Here is an 18,998-nt window from a genome sequence, read left to right on the forward strand (position 1 = left end):
CAAATTGTAATTATGTACATACTATGTAGACTGCAGTAGCGGCGAAGCAATTCTTAACTTTTCTAGACGAATTTTAGGAAAGTGTGGAATAAAGTACATAGAATCTTATTTCCAACGGTAGCAGCCTTTGCAGATCTGAGATAAATAAAAATTCTACTAAATTCTGTCGAATTTTATATTCCACCGTTTTTTGAAAATTTTCACATAAAAATGATCTGAATTGAAAGAGACGTCTTCATTTTCCAACTAAAATTGCTTCGAGTCCAAAGGGTTCTTACCTTGTACCGATCCTTTCGGTGATATTTCAGATAATCGATCAACAGGTTTTCCACTCTCACCCCTCCTTTCCTAACCGTACAAACAGGTTGAACGTCGAATGGTGTCCCGGTAAAAATAGATCGGATAAAGTGAACCCAAATCGTTTATCTTCCCTCGGTCCAGAAAACATGTTTTCTTATTATCCTAAATTATTTTCGTTCGTGTCTGTTATCGATCAAGAATCGTGCACAGCAGTTGTGTGTTGTGTTTTGTCTTCGACCTGTTTCTTATAAAATCGAACCGCGTCAGCTCGTCGTTTTAAAAGTTGTATAGTTTTCTTTCCCTGCTTCTAATACTTACTTATTGATACTTCATTGGTTTCGTTTCCGAGCGAATGCAACCTTTCAGGCTATAAATAAATGTTACACTTTCATAACGAGCCACGTAACTTTCAATTTGTTCGCGATGGTAGTTAAATTAGGAAAGGGAAAACGAGCTTGTTGCGATTCTCACCGTTTTCATTGTTTAACGAAATGTGTCGGTGAAAATGTACATTCTGCCCGTATGGTTTTGGAGTAGAGTGTGAAGTAGTATTAGGTTGGCAAATAAGTTCGTTCGGTTTTTCACATTGGAATAAATCACAAAAACCGAACGAACTTATTTGCCAACCCAATATATCTGTACATTGTACAATTTAGTGGTTGTTTACATGGTGCCAGGTTTCCAAATGATTTTTGCCACTTGGCCCAAGTTATGAACGACAAGAATCACTCGAGTACCGTTATATTGTACAAGGTCCGTCACTGTGTCACGTATTATTCTTGCCTCTGGGCAATGGGGGTTCGAATATTCGGCGTTCTACGACGGAACAATAAGTCGCATGGGGATCAACGGAGTACAATACACATCGTAAATTACCTCGTAAATTAAAATACACATTTACTGTCTCAACTTACAAAGCACAAGTTCGCCCGCATGTTTCCCGCCTCGTGCAACTTTAGGTTATACGAGCTTCATCTTTTCAATTGGCTCAAGGGTCGGAGTTGTTTTTAATATCATATTCACATCTTTTTTTACATAGTAACGTTTTTTTTTTTACTAACGAGGGGGACTGTTCCTCTTTACATAATAAAAGTGTCGTTAGAAGTTGTATTAAATTGAAAATATGTATCTACATATTTCACATCATTTTATGAACATAACAAGTATGTGTCGATCCAAATTTTCGGCTATTTGTTCAATAATATACACCCAGATAAATAGATTTGGTATATATAATTTTTCAGGGAAGCTGTTAGAAACATATCGATTAATGGAGATGCTTTGTTTAATTTAATAGCTAACTTTAACGAAATACTTATTTAATATATAGGTATATGTATCAACCATTTCAAACTGGCTCTCGCCTGTTCATTTTCCGCTCGTACAATGCAAATGTATGCACATACACGTTTTCTAACAGAAGCATCTTTACAATCTAAATAATCGCAAACCAAGAATATTAGAACCCGTCATTTCGACGGGTCGCGTAAACGTAGTGTTAAACTCCTGCGATGTCTTCTCAGTACACACTTCGCTTATCCATTTTTCCCATGTAATGCATGAAATTCTCAAATTCAACACGATACTCGATATCAAAGTTCTATTCGAGGAAACGATAATTCGCGTGCATCACGTTGATATTTCAGGTCTGTCCGATCGTGAGAATATCGGCACACGCAGACCGTCGCCAATTTCGAGGAACGGCAAAACGTTCAGGCGTGAAATTTGCACGAATTCCAGGCAGAGGCTCATTGCGATCGACCTTGTCGATCCTCGACATCGTTCCTCTTCGTAAATGTCGCACGTCATTCTCGGAAAATCCAGTCACCACGCGTCGCTCTATCTAATTACGTATAATATCGCGTTTGCATTTCGCGCGTCGACCGGCAGCGGTTCGTTCGATCGAAAAAAGTTTCGCGAACCGCGAATTGCATCGCAAACACGCCGAGAGTTTCAGTGACATCGCATTGATCCATCGGATCGTAATAATCGAAGAATTTAATCAGGTCGCAGGGACTCAAAAGATCTAAAAAAAAAAGAAAAAAATCAAATAGAACGAACAATCTAAAGATAAGGAAACACTGGGACGATTTGAAACGTTTCAACGATCCCGTTCGTCTCGTGGATCGCAATAATGATAGCGTGCAATCGCATGAAAGGGGTTCGACGATCAATTCTTTTTGAGATGCATCGGAAACGCTGGTAGAACGAATGACGTTGTCCGGGAAAAGTCTGTGCATCACAAGGGAGCGGGAGGACACGGACACCCGATAAGTAAACACGAGGAAGTCGGCTCTCGACGTGGCTAATTAGAGGACAGGAAATGCTCCATAAAAATAGTGTCGCGCAACATTCTGTCCCCGCGGTCACGAATTTGTAGCAGAGCTATGTATCGAACGAGGCACACTGGGTCCGAATCGGGAGAAGGTGGATCAAATCCGTGTCTCAATTAATTATACATTATTGTTGTATACCCGATAACCTATGTAAACGCCGATACATCACGATAACCAAGCCACGGACACGTCAGCCTAAACTTATAAGTTATTAGAACTAGATAGGACTATACAACTCTTAGACCTTGTCCTTTCCACGTCATACTTTCGACAACGCATCCTTCCCACTCCCTTCCACATTCTCCTCTCCAAAATAGAGACTAGGAAGTCACTGTTTGAACCTTACTACGCTACTATAGACCTTTGTTAAATAAAACTTCTTTACGATTTATAAAAAGTGTTGTACTCGATTTCTGAACACGGAATCCAACATTTTGGTGTCAGAAGTGGGATTCGAACCCACGCCCTCAATTAACACTAGATTTACGGAGCTCCAGAAATAACTGTTTCACATTATTTTATAAACATAACAAGAATGTGTCTATCCGAATTTTTGGCTATTTTTCTAATAATATATATGTACCGAAAGAAATAAATTTGGTAAATAATAATTCCTCAGGGAAGCATTTTTACAATCTTAATAATCGCAAATTCAGAACTACAGAACTACTTTGCTAGTTGATTTACAAGATCTTTTACTTATAAATATTTATTCGAACCCTAGGACTTTTCCAACGTTTCATACGAGAGGCCTTAAGCTTCTTCCCAGACGGTATTTATATAATTGTTACACGAACGTATCGAGGAACGGTTTCGAGAGACACTCGCAGTGCTGCGACCGCGGTTGTGACGCTCGGGTAACTTTGTTCTCGCAGCAGTCAGCGCTGCTCGTTATCAGAAAAAAGAAATCCTTGACCGCAAGGCGCAAGGAATGCATATTCTGGAGCATGCACATCTCCGTGCAGCCTTGTTGCAGCTTGTCGCCGCGTTTCATCATCGATCCATCTACTATTTCCGTGCGGTTCGCGTGCAATCTATCTCGAAACCGATGTCTCTCTCTCTCTCGCCCGCGCACATAAGTGCATGCACAGAGAGCCAAACGATTTTTTTTATTCCTCGTTACCCTCGAAGAATGCAAAAGCCTTTCAATTTTTTCGCTAGAGGCACGCTCACAGTACGCAGCTTATGCACCGCCGCTGACCCAGATAACTTCCTTTGCAGCGACGAGCATTCAACAGTATGTATCAGTCGATTAACTAAGGGAAAAGTGGGTGACACGATTCGGTGCAAACGCGTAGGCACTGAATCTTTCAAGTGGCTTTGCTCGGACAAAGAAACAAAAGACGCTTTTCAACCGGGCCCCGTTCGTCGTCTACCAGCCAAATGATCTTTGCCGATTGCGCCGTTTGAACGCACGGTCTCGGCGGCTCGAGCTATGTGATCCACGATTCCGGGTTGCGGTTCGATGTTCGATCGTGTCAATCGATCTAGAACTCAGTGGACCTGGATTCTAAACGATTGGAGAACACGCAGTTGACTCTTTCGCAGTGGTACCTGCGTCTATTTTCACCGAAAGTATCAGAATCGTCGTTTAACTCCATTTCTAGAGAGCGAATTAAACGAACAATTATTATGACTAGACACAGCGGATTTTTCTGGAAAATAAACATTTTCTTCCCGAATTCCAACAAACCGGAGTCGTATAGAAATTGATTTTCTTTCTTAACATGTTTAAAGAAGAACGCCGCATGTCACACACTTTCACTTTCGAGATATAGCCGTTTAAAGTTTTGATCACTAATGCTTCGACATAGGACATCGGTTAAAGTGTATTATTTTTCGAGCCTTTCGAATTTGTTCTCATGACTTTTTTCTGGTAGATACGTCAATCCTATACTACGAAACTCAATGAATGCATAAACTCTTTGAAATCGTGACATGCGGCGTTTTTCCTCGCAACCACAGATATTATAAAAATAACAAGATTAAATTTATTTATATTTTCTGCGATTTTTACTATAACATATTGGGCATGGGAATAAGTTTCCGCCCTTTTGACAGATGTCGTTATAACTTGAGTACCGATCACGTATTTGATGGAACGTGGTACATATGTACACGTTTTTGAAAGGTGTGTGTCTAAGCTTCGAAACGCAGTTAGTGGCAATTGTTTGGAGCGTGAACAGCAGTCAATTTTTCGCGTGAAAGATGTCGACTTTTGTTCCAAGCAAGCAGCATTTGCGGGAAGTCATGTTGCATTATTTTGTTTTAAAGAAAGGTGTTATATATTTACTATATTATATTTATTATAATTTACGGGGACGATGCTCCATCGAATACAAGTTGCAAAGAATGGTTTCGACGGTTTAAAACCCATGATTTCGGCGTAAGAGACAAAGATTGCGATGGTGTGCCAAAAAATTCGAAGATACAGATTTGCCAGCATTACTCGATGGAAATCCACGTCAAACATTTCAAGAACTGTCAATTGAATTAAACGTCGATCGATCTACTGTTGGAAAACGTTTATACGTTATGGGTATGGTTTATACGCTTCTTTTCAACAAAAAAGGGCGGAAAGTTATTCCCATACCAATATATACTGGAGACAAAAAATAAATTCAATAAATTCCCATGAAAACAACTTTACAATTTCGATAATTGTCAAATAAAAAATCCAGAATGGGTCATTTGATCCCTCGTGGTAGGAGGTTTAGTGTTAATATAGGTTGGAAATAATACATCAGTATTTTAAAATTTTACACCTTCTCATTTTTGTCATAGATGCATATAATACGCTGTTTAATTATGACCATAGTCCGTTCAACGAGACGAGGCGGTAAACGTAAGAGCCGATATCGTACGAACAGCAGAAATCACTGTACCGTCAACGCATAGACGACTAACGAACGCAACGAGTTAATTAAAGATTCTTTTTGCAAGTTATTTAACAGTATACCCATGGTGCGCAGCGTAGAAACGCTCGATCGGAATCATTCGAGATATGGTAGACACAATGGTTCCCGGCGGGTTGCGACAGAAGAAAGAAAAACCGACTGCAGCCGGAACGGTAAGGATCACCGGGCTGCTACGTACACGCGACTGGCGAACACAATAAGTTAATTAGACGCTGCCTTCGTAGTGTATTTGTCTTCCGTAATTCCGTTCCGGGACTAACTGCCGCGGCGACGACGACGTGTTCCCGCGAATAATAATCCGCAGACTCATCCAGTTCGCGGAAGAAAGTCGATCCAAGGATCTTTCAATTATGCAGTATTCAATAAAATTTTCGAGAACCCGACTTATCTCGGCCCGAATGTTTTCGCAACCCGTCTCGACCACCCTTGCAATCCTGGAAACGAGTGTACCTCGTTAAACTGTGAAATAAGCGTTTCGATATGATAACCAAGGAAACCCGAGGTCACCCTCTGGACTTACGCGACAAGGATGGCATACAGAGGGAGGTAAAAGGAGAAAAGAAACAATCGCGCAATGAATCCAACTGCACGCTCCTCTCTGGTATTCCATCAACGGCCGCGTCCTCGGGCGTTTTCCATTCTACTCATTCGCGGCCATCCTTTTATCGATGAAAACGGGAATGACCCCTCGCCTTCGAGATCTTAAACAATGAACAGAACACAAAAGTTCCCGTCGACCCGTGCACGAGACAGCTTACACGCTTATTGTCCGTGGAATAATCATACGATGGAGAGAAAAAAATACATATAATACGTACAAGAGGAACAATCGCTCGCGCGACACGGACAAAGGAGCATGTCCGCCGATGGCAAAAGACGCGAAAATGATTTCCACTGTCCCATTATGCCGAAACCAGTGGCCAATTAATTATTATTCGCTGATTCAAACGACGCTTTGTGTTCGACGGCGAAGCTGCTGGCTCAAAAGGATTAATTCACTACCTTCGGTGGTCTTGAATGACCTGCTATTTATCGCTCGTTGAACCCGTCTGATTACTGTTCGCCTCGTAAAAGCCAGCCAGTTGGTTAATTAACGAAAAATTAAAAAAAAAGGACGCAAGGACCTTCAGCGTTTCGTTGCAGTAACCTCGAATATCCAGGTGCGCGGCAGTGCACCAGCCAAGTTCTCGCACTACCTCCTTTTACACGAAACAACTCGGCCGTTTTTTAGAGGCTTATAACTCGGCACTGGAGGCAGATGGAGAGATGAAATTTCGTACACTTGTTAAACGCTATCATGTCTCAATATTGACAAAACATTAATCTTCCAACATTAGTAGGTTCCGAGATGTAGGACCTCAAAAATCGCTAAATTTGTCACTGACTGACTGACTGACAGATCATCAAAACCTTTTGGGTACTTCCCATTGACCTACAAGCTTGAAAGGGCCTAGCCGAAAAATGAGCGGAGAAGCGCGAAATCTAATGTACCCTATAACTACCCTCACGGGCAAGCTAGAGGGCTGAAATTTTACTCAGATGGATTTTTATCGGTCAGCTTTCGAATGGTTCAAGAGCCATTGAAAAACCTCTAAGGGCAGTTTTGACCATCTTAATCGGCTAGGCCCTTTGATACATAGGTCCACCATAACAAACACTCAAAGGAATAATTATCAAAGTTTGAAATTTTACAACTTAAAAGGGTTGTATCGAAAAGAAAACATTACGAAATAGGTACTTAGGGTAGAACATAGCAACATAACATACATAAGTATACGTTTTATTAGCTTCGAAGTAGCAACAAATACATACTGATGAAAAAAACAATCGCTCTAACGTAAACAAAAGAAACTGCACCGAGCATCGTCTACAGCTGCGGGGGGCAAACGGATCCGAGCGTCGCGTCGCCGGCAGAGTGTTAACACATTACCGATCGATGATTATTGCATAATTTTAAGAAATCTATGGATCATGGCTAAACACTTTTTAATGGAACCTTCAATGGAAACAGCAATTTTCATTGAGAACTAACAAGTCACACACAATATCGTCATCTAATAGTTTCATTTAAGATTGCAATGTAAAAGAAAAGTTCTATGCTTTCTTTTGGTACAACACAATGATTGAAAATCCTATTAATAGGCTTCCGGTAGGTAAAGTGTTAATCTTCGACACATTGAATTTGGATTTTGTCTTGCAGATTAGAAAAGGATTTTTTTTCTTTGATACCTACTTGATAATTGATGTAATTTCAACAAAAATTGATGAGATCCCAACAAAACCATCCTGTAAACATGAGCCAAGTTCCTACGGCCGCAAAAAGTTGCGAGATCAAACAAAATACCTCTTGCAATACCGAAAAAAGCGTTCGTAAAAATTAGTTTAAAAGAACGCTAATTAATTTTCAAAGAGTTGCACGGAGGGCTAAATTATTCAAACTTGGCCGTTACTTTTTAAACCAATGGCCATAAAAGGTGTTAGGTAGCGGCCAAGTTTGAATAATTTAGCCCTCCATGTAACTCTTTAAAAATTAAATAGCGTACTTTTAAACTAATTTGTACAAACGCTTTTTTTCAGTATTGCAAGAGGTATTTCTAAGCTAACGAACTTGCCGGTACAATTTTGTTTGATCTCACAACTTTTTACGGCCATAGGAACTTGGCTCCTGTTTACCGGATGTTTTTGTTGGGATTTCGATTTCGTTTATAACTATGAGACGTTTGACAAGTTGCGTTTCGTAATTTCTGCGATTCCTGACAGAACGACGAAAGGTGGACGCACATATTGCCATGATAAATGCGCAGCCATTCGACCAGTTAAAAGACCGCCCATCGTGCAATCCGATATTAGTTGGACTCGTCTTACGTGCATCGCTTGCCACACAATAAAAATTGCGTCTAATATTCGAAAGCGTTCGTATCGCGAGTCCGTTTCAAATGGAAGTCGAACTTACCCACCGAATAATCACCAGGCTTCCAGCATGATTTTTCTTACGTAACCGAAAGACCGAGGGCCAGAGAAGTGAAAGCCCACGCCCGGCTAACGTAAAACTGGACGGTTGCGCGCAGCCGTGTCATTTTTCTGGCGGTATAATCATTTTTCTTTCGTTAGATCGGCGAATTACACACGACCATGGGAAAACACAACCGCGGACCGATGTACCGTGGAGCACGCCCATGCCGCTTATGTCACCGTGAATTTCTACATTCACGATAAATAATTCCGGCCCGAAAGAATAACTGTAACTAACTGGTTTCGCAGTTGCTTCCTGTAGAAATGTGCTCTCCTCGTTTTTCCTCTCCCGTTCGAAAGTTAACTTCCCCAACATTATCCACTTACCCCCGCGGCCTCTTATCCAGTATAATATGCCGGCCGTGAAACGACGTTTAATTTTCAGAACTTTCCCACCGTGAAACGAAATTCGAGGCACCGCGCGAGAGAAAACAGAAGTTTAATCTTGGTCGATGAACCGCACAACCACGAAATATTATCGATCCTTATCTTATCGCTGTCTCGGCGCTTGTTAGGGAAAGATAAAGGGAATATACCATAATCCTGCTTATCATTATACATAGCATTAACTAGTTACGGTTCGCTGTTGACGTTCCATCTTTTCGGAGATAACAGACAAGGGAGGAGGACGTCGAGTTAACCGAGAGCTGCCCGACTTTCGTTTCGAGGAGATTCAATTTTGTCGAGACATAACGAGGCTTGTAATTTAATTCTGTTTTAGGGAAACGAGGGCACGGTGTTCCCTCGAAGCTCTCTGGAAATGATGCTTTCGGTATGTCCGTACATTTAAAGTGCAAACTTAGAAACTTTTCGTGGTCGGAGCGTTTTTACTCGCCGAGATTTCATTCTTTCATTTGTACACGTACCAGTTTCACGAAATCGACACACACATTTCAATCAAAATAGATTCGTTATAAAGTCTGATAACACTGTCCAACACCAAAAATGTTTCCAATATACTGTTGGGTGGATCTTATAGAGTTTTCACGCTGATTCCGAATCTGCCCTTAAGTTTTCTCCTAGAAGCACAGTTTTTGAAAAACATGGCTTTGAAAAAAAACATATTTTGCAACTTTAAACAAATACTGTGATGTTATTATAAAAGATATTGAATTGTTTTTTACAGCAAAAGATTCTGTAGACTTCCCGAATCCACTGATACACAATACTAATGCATTATGATTGTTTAAACACGTTTAAACAAGCATTACAGACGGAGAGACACCACTTTGCACCAATTTTTGGATATTTTTCAATTTATCTCGAAAAATAAGGGTCCGGCGGAAGATCGAACTATACCACGCGATAGAGCAGACGTTTATTTTAAGAAACCAACCAAGTTTGGAATGTCGACGTTTTTTTCGAACCAGAAGGCAAAATATCTTCGCGCCGCGCCGTATCCCGTGGAAATGTCGGGCGAAGATATTTTGCTTTCTGGTTCGAAAAAAACGTCGACCGTGCAAACTTGAAAGGGTGGTTTCTCAAGATAAAAGTCTGCTCTATCGCGTGGTATAGTTCGATTTTCCGCCGGACCCTTATTTTTCGAGATAAATTGAAAAATATCCTCAAAAAACTTGGTGCAAAAGTGGTGTCTCTCCGTCTTTAATGCTTGTTTAAACAATCATAATATATTAGTATTAGGTATCACTGGATTCCGGAAAGTCTGCAAAATCTTTTGCTGTAAAGAACAATTCAATATCTTGTATAATAACATCACGATATTTGTTTAAAATTGAAAAATAGGTTTGTTTTCAAAGTCATGTTTCTCAGAAACTGTGCGTGTAGAAAAAAAGTTAAGGGAATCAGCGCAAAAAACTCTACAGGACCCACCCAACAGTATATTAGAAACATAAAAAAAGTTGAAATTTGTTGGACAGTGTAATTATAAATCGCAAAGCTCCACTTTTATACCGATTCGAAGGGGTTGTAGCTTGCCAAGGGTAGTTTCTGCTTATTTCGCAGTCCGCTTTCGGAATTAATATTTCCATGTGTGTGTATGCGCTCGTCGCTGCATCCGAGAGCTGTATCCTTTGTCGCGGGAGCTTTTGTTCGGAACCGACAATGCTGGGCGACAGTTGAATGATGCGCATCCCGAGACAGCCGATAACTTGGACGGCGCGTTTTATCGCGAAACTCTTTCGCCCTACATCCTGTGACTCATGTGAACACGTATTCTCGTGTACTTGTATACATACGCGTTCTGCACCCTGGTTGGAACTTCTCTCCCCGGTTCCCTAAACGAATTAACTCCCTTTTAGGTCGAAGCCGATGGGGTCCGACCCCATCTTCTCTCTCCCGTGGTCGTCGGATCGCGTCGCGTCGGTTTGCACGTGCAGTTCTGTTTTGCGTGCAGTTCACCTTTTTTTCCACGACTTAACAGGATTACTCGGATTCACACGTGTCGGCTTTAGGACTCTCTGCAACTGCGATTACTTCGCAAGCTTCTCGTCGCGTGAAACGCCCATTTTCTTAAACGTTGACAAGTTCCTCCATTACACTTTTAATTACTCGCATATACGGTAAGGAACATAACTGACATTCCACACACTTTAAATCAGAATAACTTTTATATGAATGGACCAAACGACTTCTATTTTTCCGTGAGGCGAAAATTTAAAAAATCTGTTTTGTCAACTGGTATAAATTATGTACGCTCTGAAAATTTCATTGAAATTGGTTAATTGGTTTACGAATTATAAACGATCAAAAATGGTAAAACTTGCCACTTTATGGTACACTACAAATTACTACTTTTGATCGTTTATAATTCGCAAACCAATTAACTAATTTCAATGAAATTTTCAGAGCGTATATAATTTATACCAGTTGACCAGACACCTGTTTTGAATTTTCGTTATTGGCCCAGCTAGAAAGGTTGTACACATCAATTTTTACTATTATTTTCACAACTCCGTCCAAATACCTCTTTTCAACATATTTTTTACACGTCATTTACTAAACTAATTCTTCTAGCCTTACAGAGAAATTGAAGTCGTTTAGTCCATTCATAAAAAAGTTGTTCTGGTTTAAAGTGTGTGGAATCAGTTATGCTCCTTACTGTAACATTTAATCTGATAAACTTGATATTTAGTGCTCCAAGCATAAACAAAGGTGTCGACTTACGCTTGCAAATATCTATTTTGCATTCTAACAATTCCGAATAGAGTCTAATAAATATCTGTGCTATTAGTTTCCCTTAAATCGAAATGAAATTCTACTTTGCTTTTGTTAATGTACAGCTATTGGAAAATATACACATATAGGCGTACGATAGATATAAAGTTTGTCCTTTCCCAGGAAATTAAAAATCACAGAAAAAGTTGTAATCACTATAATCGTAGAATAAATCGTAGGACAAGGGGTTAAAGTAATTTCAACGAGAATAAACATTTATTTATATGTTGGAGTGACGTAAAATTCTATGTAGCCAGTCATGTAGACGCGTGCAAGTCCTGCATTGCGTTGTACAAAAACGGAAAATGGTTTTAAGTCGTTTTGCCGGTGGGTAAACGGACAAGCGATTCTTACGCGAGTCGCGGTTTGCTTAACAGACGATTGATCGTAACATCCAGTTGCTGTGACGTTGCACCTAATTATACAGTTTAATTGGACGGGCAGAATGTAACCATCGCCCGGTGACCAACTTACCGTTGATTATGAAGTCTCCTCCATTCACCGAGCGGAGGGTTATACAATCTTTTACTCTATTCTCGGCTACGGTGAATAACGGGCTCACGTGCCTGGCCTGTCCACGTTTCTTGCGGGTCTTCAGTCAGACTTGGTGTCGTGTTCGATCTTTGAACTCCGGAAACAGGGTAGATAATAGAAATTATAAACTGTGAAACGGATCTGTTCACCGTTGAAACGGATCCGACCGTTTCGCAAATTACTTTTCAATCGCAGTGTCGTGTCGAGTGTGTGAAATTCTTCCGCATTGACTTGGGACAGTCAGCTAAATCATTCCGACCGGCTTACGAAAGTGCTTACTCTTTACTCATTATTTTTACGATCGCTGATCGTTAAGCGCGTGCACAGAATACGTTTTCAGAAACGATACGCATACCTTCCTTCCTTCCTTCTTCATTTGTTCGCACGTGGAATACGCATTGCTGTGTACACAGAGGACGGGCCTGGGTTTACATTCATTAACGTGACTTTAATGACGCCCCGTGTTTCGCCGGAGGTATTCTTTTGTCAGCTTTCTCGTGGAAAATCCATTTCAGCCATCGTTAACGATTTTCCGAAACGTCGAAGCGAGTTCGGGACGCAAACATCGCTCCGAATCGTTTGTTATTGAAATAATGAAAACGGTGGAAGCAGCGTAAAATTTCAGCTTCGTTGGAATTCTCATTGTTTGTGCGAGAATTGTTTGTGAAAGAACTTTTGCATTGGACGTGAAAGAGAAATGAAATAATCATCTGCAAAGGTTTAAAGTGATATTTAATGAACGTTGAATTAACTAACAAAGGAAGGACCCCAAGAATTTGATAATTTTTTCTGAGATAATGGTATATGGATCCCTAATTATGTATGCAAAATATTAGGTGTAGTTACTCAATAGTTTTAAAGATATAAACAATTAAAGTTTTCGAAGTTCCATTAGCCGTGTAAGCAGGTTGCGCGATTCACAGGTATCAAACTTTAATTGTTTATATCTTTAAAACTATTGAGTAACTACACCTAATATTTTGCATACATAATTACAATAATTAGGGATCCATCGAAATCGAAGTCGGACACTTGGGCTCCTTCCCGTGTAAGTTGAAGAGACAATTTCTTTTCCTTCTTTTGTTCTGTTCGACGGACTTCGATCGATAAATTTCTGCGCATACATGAAATGTACACTCTTGCTCATCGCCTTTCGCTCGTGTACAGTCATTAATGCGTGTCGTGGCATACTCGCCGCATTCTTTCATGCGATTCCAATCGTTGCCACGATGTCTCAACACGTCCAGCACGTTATCGGAACGTTTTCAACCATCAAGAGTATCCGATGACTTTTAAACTGTACGAGGAATTTGATATGATACAATAAAATCATACCGCGGATCTTTATGCAAACTAAAGCGTCTACGGTATAAAAGAACAGCGGCCGAAAAAGGCATCGCACTTTTTAAACCAGACCACGAGCAAATTTTTCAACGCAAATTGCAAGAGAGCGGCCTGTTGACAGAGGGGTTATCCGATAACAGCACCGGTCGATATATTTTGATACAGGGTGACAAGAAATAACGGAGTTAAACATTTCTTATTATAATTCTGTCAAATCGACGAATTTTGAAAAACCAAATCATAACAACCATAACATAGACCTTTAGTATTCATATATTTAAGAAGTTTCGAAGTGGCCAACCTCTGAGCCGATTCAGAGGCTCAAACATGTTTTGAAATTTTCGGCTGTGGGCCGCAGCTCTTCTGGCGTCATTCGGTCCCACAAACGGCGCAGAGATTTTTTCAGCGACTCGAAACTTTTATGGGGCTGAGCACAGGCCCTGGCCTTCAAAATCGACCAAACGCTGGAGTTCATAGAGTTGAGATCCGGTGAGTACGGCGGTCATTCCGCAGATGTGATGAAACCTGGAAAATGGGATTTGCTACGGTTTTCGTGGATGAAGGGGTCGAAATCAACCAAGAAGTGTATCGACGGGACATTCTCGAAGCCGTCGTATTTCTGTGGGTCCAACAGCACCTTGGCGATCCGGAATGGACGTTACAGCACGATTCCGCGCCGGCCCACAGGGCGAAAACGACTCAGGAGTGGTGCAAAGCCCATTTTCCAGGTTTCATTACATCTGTGGAATGGCCGCCGTACTCACCGAATCTCAACCCGTTGGACTACAGCGTGTGGTCGATTTTGGGGGCCAGGGCCTGTGCTCGGCCCCATAAAAATTTGGAGTCATTGAAAAAAATCTCTGTACCAGGAGTGGGACCGAATGACGCCAGAAGAGCTGCGGCCCATTGCCGAAAATTGTATCTCTGTATCGGCGCAAAAGGTGGCCATTTCGAAACTTCTTAAATATATGAATACTAAAGGTCCATGTCATGGTTGTTATTATTTGGTTTTTCAAAAATCGTCAATTTGACAGAATTATAATAAGAAATGATTAACTCCGTTATTTCTTGTCAAGAAAGTAGAATAAAATAGAATTTTATTTTCCATGGTAGTAGCCTTTTTAGATCTGAAATCAATTATAATTGTATTAAAAATTCTGTCATATTTTATATTCTATCATTCTTTGAACATTTTCAAAAGCTATAATTCCTTGAAGATCTCTACAGTCTAGTGATGATGGCCGCGATTGTCGGTGAAATTGCTTTACAGCGAATTGTTGCGTCTGATAAATCCATCGTGGACCATTCAGACAGCGCGCGCGCGTATTTCAGGTTCCTCTGATCGGTCACATGTGCCCGAACTCCGAACAGGTCGTTCCATTTCGCCTGATAAATAGACGTGTCGTAGAGAACGCGTTGAATTAACTCTTCCGGTGGTTTCTGTGCCCGGCGATTCACGAACGGTCACTAAACATGAAAGTTACTGGTGGCCAACGCACACGAGTGTTTCGAGAAAATAAGTATCGTTTGGGCGTCTCGTTGTCCCGTACAGAGTGTATAAAAAGTAACTGTCATCCGTTCTAGGGGTGAATCTACACCACAGGATCGGTGGACATTTGTAAATTTGTGTTGACCGTGGTCGGAGTAACTTCTTCCCGTTCGCTGTCACGATTTCCAGTTTCTTAATATTCGTCTAGAAAAATTGAAAATACCATAAAAAATGCTAGAAAATAAAATTCTACAAAATTCTGTTCGATTTTTATTTGTTTCGAGATGTGCAAAGGCTTACTACCACTGGAAATAAGATTGTACTTTCTCCCAGTTTCTTAAAATTCGTCTAGAAAAATTGAAAATACCATAAAAAATGCTAGAAAATAAAATTCTACAAAATTTAGTTCGATTCTTATTTGTTTCGAGATGTGCAAAGGCTTACTACCACTGGAAATAAGATTGTACTTTCTTCCAGTTTCTCTTAATATTCGTCTAGAAAAATTGAAAATTCCCTAAACATCCGCAGTCTACTAATAATATTCACGTGACTTCGTTCGCGGTCCTCAGGCACGCAGCCTTTACATAAAACGATTCTCCTATCGCGTACTTGAACTTATGCATTGTCCGCGTGCATTTCGATAAGTCTGTTTACAACGGTATCGAATCGGTTGCTCCATAATTACTCGTTTGTGTTCGATTATGTCACATGGGACTTTGGGCCAGGATCGAGCGAACGAAAACCACGCAGATATCCGTTTATCGCATGATAGTTAGCGAGAGAATAACCGCTTGGTCCGAGCTGCAGATCGATGACATAAAATCTCTCCGGCCGCATTGGATTACCCTAATTACGCTACGATAAAACAACCTCCGCGAACTCTCTCATTGGAACGATGGCTGTACCACTTCCGGTCGCGCGAGTCATTCGATCTACGATTTACAAATGCTAAGATATGATTCATGGTATGTGTCTCGATTCATTCTGTGGCAAAAACGTGACGCCGCGAGTCGCGTCGGGTCGCGAACACTGACTCAGAGAATCTTCGTGGACAGTTCCTGCAGGCGGCATAATCTGCAAACAAACTGCTGAATGATTAATCGCGTTTAATTACTCGATACTCAGCGTTTTATCGAATTAACGCGCCATTAATTTTACGTACACGCTCTGGTCATCGATGATTTATATTTGACGCCGCACAGTGGGGTATTTGCCCGATTTCAGCGATCAGAATTCAATTTTAAAAATTTTACATAAATCGTAAAATTTTTGTGGCTTGAGTTAGTTGAATGTCTGAGGAACAATCTCCCATCATTCATTCTACCATTCATGTATCCATTAAGCACTGAAATTTGTCGGAAGTTCAAGTTCCGTTAACCCGCTTTCATTTCTCAACGAATTCACCTATTAGTATAATTGTTACCTTATTTACATACACTAACAGATTTTTGTTTTATAGAAGTTTTTTTAGCTAAGTATAGGGTATACTTTTAAGAGAAATTCACTTTTCTACCATATACATGTTTGTAATTATTAATATTTAAAGATAACCAACGATGAGTCACTTTCTTTTGATGATTCTAAGACTTTGGTTATGATTTCGTTATACTTCCGGGTGCGTCCCGGTGTTCATTTCTGTGCCATTGTATTCTTTGAAGTTTTCTGATTAAGATGCAAGAAAAATTGGATCTGACTACGACAGCTTCCGTGTTTTATAGTTGATTTACGAAAAAATGGCCATCGTGCGAAAATCGCAGCATTTCTCATATCCTGCATGTTCGCATTTGCTATATTTTCGTATTTACTTAAGTAAATATTAAATAATAATAATAAACACACACAATATACATTAAAATAAGAAAACAGTATACACATGACATTTAAATAATATACAGGGTGGAGCAATAACTATGTCCACTTTGAATATTGTCGTCATTTGTAATAATATGAAAAAATGTTATGAACAAAATTTGCATACGGTACAGAGGGGGACATGTTGTGTCATAAACATTTCCTGCGTAGAGGAGATTTCAAGGTGACCTCGATTTTTTTATATCGAAAGACCTACTTTTTGTATCATGAATCGATAGACTATTGAATTCTGAGTAAAAATGTATTGAGTTCCACACGTCTTAAATCTAATTAGTTAACGAGATACTATCGAAATAATGTTCTTTCTTCTTTTGATAATATTTCGTTAATTATTAGGTTTAGGACATACGAAGGTCAACACTTTTATACTCAGAATTTGATACTCTATCGATCCATGGTATAAATAAAGGACATTCTGTTTAAAAAAATCAAGGTGACTTTGAAATGTCCTCTATGCCTCCACCCACGCAGAAAATGTTTGTGCCACAACATATCCCCCTCTGAACCGTGCAAATTTTGTTCATAACATTTTTCCATACCATTATAAATAACGGAGATTAGTCTTTGTAATAACTATTTTAAAAAGATATTTTAATTGTAAATGATTACACTTTTTTGGTAGTGTACATAAAATAGACGAATAACGTTAAAATATTGATTATAATCCGCAGTACTTGATTGAAAAATAGCTACAAACTTTACAATCTGATACGCTCCTCTTTGTGGACAAATTTTGCATTCAAAACATCCGTTTCAGTAAAAACGGCATACAGTACAAAAAGTAGAAATGTCAAGCTTTAAAATGGTTGTTTTTTCATGAAATTTGGATAAATTTTAGCAAAGTTACAAGCAGTTTCAATATTGAGCGAATTTTCAACTAGCTGTGGCCGCTGAAATCGGGCAAAATACCCCACTGTGCGCCGTTCGTGGGTTACACTTGCACGTTTCTGCGACAGATCGAGCGAAAGACACGCCTACGTCAATGCGTTTCACAAGATCGCAGTGGAGGTGAGCGTAATGATCATCTGGAGCCAGACAAGTCTCCTATACGTGGAACACGCGAGCAGAAGCCCTCCTCTAATGGTCGCGAGTTGTAGAAAAACCAGACGAGTGGGGCACACGCACGAATCAACACGTACAAGGAATAACGGTGCTGCTAAGGTCCGTGTCCCAGGAGCAGGAATGCAGGGACGTAAAAGGGGATCGGAAAAGGGTCGTGTACTATAGTTCTACGTCGTTCCTGCTATAGAAAATGGTACGGCAAACGCGCGTACATACCTAGATTCACATCCGAGGAAATCTCGCCGGAATGATAAAATTCCGTGGGTTCGCGCGACCGACGAATCAACCGAAAACAAACCGTGAAAGATACCGATCCGGTATTTCGCGGCGCACCCAGTGTATACTTTCTGCAGGATACGCAACGGAATATCACGGGATTTCTTCGGAATCGTTCCCCGCATCCGGTAATCCTGATCTCAGCCACGTAAACAGAAGCGCGCGTTGAATGAAAATAAAGAAAACAGAAAAGGAAGAGATTGCTGATTCGTTTCCAAGGCTACTCGAGCTTCGGATCGAATAGAATATAACCGTGCGATGCTTGAAATTCGCTTCACGTTCGCCGCCATGCTTCTAAGCTATTTTCCAGGCCCCCCTAAAAAAGGCTTTGATCCTACGTGACCCATGAACGAGTTTATATCTCCGCTCTGTGTGCGTGAGAACAGTTGCCGCGCTAACTGCCTACATGTTTGCGCCACGATACTTGTCCCTGACTAGCGGCAACACTCACGGACGGAAATAAGTATCATCCATCCCGTACCAACCGTAAGAAATTCATTGCTATGGTAATTTCCATTTGATACGATGACTTTGACCGAATCGAATAGCTCAAGATTAGACGTATTCTCTTTTATGCGAGCAAAGCTGTTCGCCTGTGTTTTGCCATCTACGGAACCTGAACGATTTCTCTAATCTTTCTCCGATAGCGACACATGAATCGCACGATGATTCACACATGTG

At 40.4% G+C, this 18,998-nt stretch overlaps 1 protein-coding gene across 5 annotated transcripts in view; it reads left to right on the forward strand.

Annotated features, from left to right (window-relative positions):
• Window positions 1–18,998, forward strand: part of Drpr (multiple EGF like domains draper) — a 33,398-nt gene that overhangs the window by 799 nt on the left and 13,601 nt on the right. The window contains exon 1 of one of the 5 annotated variants that reach the window (XM_076445124.1): window positions 17,981–18,234. The exons of the other annotated variants lie outside the window; for them this stretch is intronic. The gene's annotated coding sequence lies outside the window, so the exon portion shown is untranslated. Of the gene's footprint in view, window positions 1–17,980; window positions 18,235–18,998 lie in introns of those variants that run through there. 5 annotated transcript variants of the gene reach the window in all.

The sequence above is a fragment of the Lasioglossum baleicum genome, unplaced genomic scaffold, assembly GCF_051020765.1.
Source record: "Lasioglossum baleicum unplaced genomic scaffold, iyLasBale1 scaffold0021, whole genome shotgun sequence".
Taxonomy (NCBI): domain Eukaryota; kingdom Metazoa; phylum Arthropoda; class Insecta; order Hymenoptera; family Halictidae; genus Lasioglossum; species Lasioglossum baleicum.